The following is a 4,136-nucleotide window of genomic DNA, read 5'->3' as shown; positions in this document are numbered from 1 at the left end:
TGATTCTATCCCTACCTTCCAGCGTATCTACCACTCCTCCCAGTTTAGTGTCATCTGCAAACTTGCTGAGGGTGCAGACCATGCCATCCTCCGGATCATTAATGAAGATATTGAACAAACCCACCCCCAGGACCGACCCTTGGGGCACTCCTCTTGATACCAACTGCCAACTAGACATGGAGCCATTGATCACTACCTGTTGAGCCCGATGATCTAGCCAGCTTTCTATCCACCTTACAGTCCATTCATCCAGCCCATACTTCTTTAACTCGCTGGCAAGAATACTGTGGGAGACCATATCAAAAGCTTTGCTGAAGTCAAGGAATAACATGTCCACTGCTTTCCCCTCATCCACAGAGCCAGTTATCTCATCACAGAAGGCAATTAGATTAGTCAGGCATGACTTGCCCTTGGTGAATCCATGCTGACTGTTCCTGATCACTTTCCTCTCCTCTAAGTGCTTCAGAATTGATTCCTTGAGGACCTGCTCCATGGTTTTTCCAGGGACTGAGGTGAGGCTGACTGGCCTGTAGTTCCCCAGATCCTCCTTCTTCCCTTTTTTAAAGATGAGCACTACATTAGCCTTTTTCCAGTCATCCGGGCTCTCCACCGATCACCATGAGTTTTCAAAGATAATGGCCAATAGCTCTGCAATCACATCCACCAACTTGTTTAGCACCCTCGGATGCAGTGCATCTGGCCCCATGGACTTGTGCTCGTCCAGCTTTTCTAAATAGTCCTGAACAACTTCTTTCTCCACAGAGGGCTGGTCGCCTCCACTCCATGCTGTGCTGCCCAGTGCAGTAGTCTGGGAACTGACCTTGTTCGTGAAGACAGAGGCAAAAAAAGCATTGGAGTACATTAGGTTTTTTCACATCCTCTGTCACTAGGTTTCCTCCCTCATTCAGTAAGGGGCCCACACTTTCCTTGACTTTCTTCTTGTTGCTAACATACCTGAAGAAACCCTTCTTGTTACTCTTAACATCTCTTGCTAGCTGCAACGCCAAGTGTGATTTGGCCTTCCTGATTTCACTCCTGCATGCCTGAGCAATATCTTTATACTCCTCCCTGGTCATTTGTCCAGTCTTCCACTTCTTGTCAGCTTCTTTTTTGTGTTTAAGATCAGCAAGGATTTCACTGTTAAGCCAAGTTGGTCGCCTGTCATATTTACTATTCTTTCTACACATCGGGATGGTTTGTTCCTGTAACCTTCATAAGGATTCTTTAAAATACAGCCAGTTCTCCTGGACTCCTTTCCCCCTCATGTTATTCTCCCAGGGGATCCTGCCTATCAGTTCCCTGAGGGAGTCAAAGTCTGCTTTTCTGAAGTCCAGAGTCCGTATTCTGCTGCTCTTCTTTCTTCCTTGTGTCAGGATCCTGAACTCGACCATCTCATGGTCACTGCTGCCCAGGTTCCCAGCCACTTTTGCTTCCCCTACTAATTCTTCCTGGTTTGTGAGCAGCAGGTCAAGAAGAGCTCTGCCCCTAGTTGGTTCCTCCAGCACTTGCACCAGGAAATTGTCCCCTACACTTTCCAAAAACTTCTTTGATTGTCTGTGCACCGCTGTATTGCTCTCCCAGCAGATATCAGGGTGATTGAAATCTCCCATGAGAACCAAGGCCTGCGATCTAGTAACTTCCGTTAGTTGCTGGAAGAAAGCCTCATCCACCTCATCCCCCTGGTCTGGTGGTCTATAGCAGACTCCCACCATGACATCACCCTTGTTGCTCACACTTCTAAACTTAATCCAGAGACTCTCAGGTTTTTCTGCATTTTCATGCCGGAGCTCTGAGCAGTCATACTGCTCTCTTACATACAATGCAACTCCCCCACCTTTTCTGCCCTGCCTGTCCTTCCTGAACAGTTTATATCCATCCATGACAGTACTCCAGTCACGTGAGTTATCCCACCAAGTCTCTGTTATTCCAATCACATCATAATTCCTTGACTGTGCCAGGACTTCCAGTTCTCCCTGCTTGTTTCCCAGGCTTCTTGCATTTGTGTATGGGCACTTAAGATAACTTGCTGATCGTCCCGCTTTCTCAGTATGAGGCAGGAGCCCTCCCCTCTTGCACTCTCCTGCTCATGCTTCCTCTCGGTATCCCACTTCCCCACTTACCTCAGGGCTTTGGTCTCCTTCCCCCAGTGAACCTAGTTTAAAGCCCTCCTCACTAGGTTAGCCAGCCTGCTTGCGAAGATGCTCTTCCCTCTCTTCATTAGGTGGAGCCCATCTCTGCCTAGCACTCCTCCTTCTTGGAACACCATCCCATGGTCAAAGAATCCAAAGCCTTCTCTCCGACACCACCTGTGTAGCCATTCGTTGACTTCCACGATTCAATGGTTTCTACCCGGGCCTTTCCCTTCCACAGGGAGGATGGATGAGAGCTCCACTTGCGCCTCAAACTCCTTTATCCTTCTTCCCAGAGCCACATAGTCTGCAGTGATCCGCTCAAGGTCATTCTTGGCAATATCATTGACGCCCACGTGGAGAAGTAGGAAGGGGTAGCGATCCGAGGGCTTGATGAGTCTCGGCAGTCTCTCTGTCACATCGTGAATCCTAGCTCCTGGCAAGCAGCAGACTTCTCGGTTTTCCTGGTCAGGGCGGCAGATAGATGACTCAGTCCCCCTGAGGAGGTAGTCCCTGACCACCACCACCTGCCTCCTTCTCTTGGGAGCGGTGGTCGTGGAACTCCCTTCCCTAAGACAGTGCATCTCATGCCTTCCAATCGGCAGAGTCTCCTTCTGCTCCCTTCCCTCAGATGTATCATCTAGTCCACTCTCCGCATTAGTACCTGTGGAGAGAACATGAAAATGGTTGCTTACCTGTATCTGCATTGCTGGTACATGGACACTCCCCTTTCTTCTTCTGGAGGTCACATGCTGCCAAATTTCTTCACCATCCTTCTGTTCCTGCTGCGCAGCCTGCTCTGAATTTTCAGAATGTTGTGCCCGTAGAAGCATATCCTGACATCTGTTATTTTTATGCTGTTTGAAAATGTGGAATTGAGCTTGAAAAAAAATGGCACAGAGTAAATTCCTCTTAAGTTTTTTGGTACATAACTCACAGAAACTAAGTACTTCATAGAAACTTTCAGACAGCCACAGTCCTAGTGCCAGGATTTACATTTTAAAATGATGTGCCCTATTTTGATTCATTCTTGAGGTTGACTTTCCTAAAATGACCAAGCTGAAACTGTGATTAATGAGCCAATTATTTTCATCTGAGACATGGCACAAAACAAATAGCCTATTCTCCTTCAATTTACTGTTTTAATAAACAAATAGCATCCTCTACTCTTTACTGCTGTTCTTAAGTGAAAGTTGATGAATCTCTTGCATGCTTCATTCCCAAAATTATTAAGATATGAGCAGGCCAAGTTTGAAAGATAGGATTTTATTTACCTTTGGTGTTAACAACAAACACACAGGTAGCACTTGGGGATGAACGCTCAGAGACTACAGTGATGGAAGTACATAGACAGGCAGACAATCACTCATGAAGGTGGAAACGAGACATACTATGCTGTAGCCCAGGAAGGTATCAGCTTTCTATTGGTATTTTCTTGACTTGTATAGTCATGGTTGTAGTTTATTCCAAGAGGAAGACTGAAATGTATATTGTATTGATGGAGGACTTAAAGGCACAATAGCATTAAAAGAATCCTTACAAAACTCTAGGCACAATTAATTCTAATCATGTTACTGGAATTTGCAAGATTATTTCCCTCCCTCCCCCATTGTATCCCCTGAAAGTCACGTAAGTTTCCAGAAAGGAAAAAAAAATGTGGGAAAAGCTCTCCTCTTCTGAGGAGTGGGAAAGAAAAGTAAACAAATATGCTGGAATGACTGCATGGAAAATGAGTTACATTATACCCTTGGGAGGGAGGATTAGTAGCAATGATGCAGACTGGGCAGGGGCCATGGCTTCAAAACCATGGCTTCCCACGCAGCTTGGAAGGATGCATGTAGAGTGTTTGTGCCCTCTTCCTTCAGTGCTGGTGTCTCTGATGCCAACAGCAGTCTGGGCGGTAGGATGTTCCATGCAGCAGCAAGGAACAGAATAAAGTATGTAGGCACTTGCTGTGGGAGAATGTTGCAATGAGTTTTTGGTTCAGAACAGCTTGATTCCGCATCT

Source organism: Natator depressus, chromosome 6 (assembly GCF_965152275.1).
Source record: "Natator depressus isolate rNatDep1 chromosome 6, rNatDep2.hap1, whole genome shotgun sequence".
NCBI lineage: Eukaryota > Metazoa > Chordata > Testudines > Cheloniidae > Natator > Natator depressus.
This window is presented reverse-complemented; position numbering follows the sequence as displayed.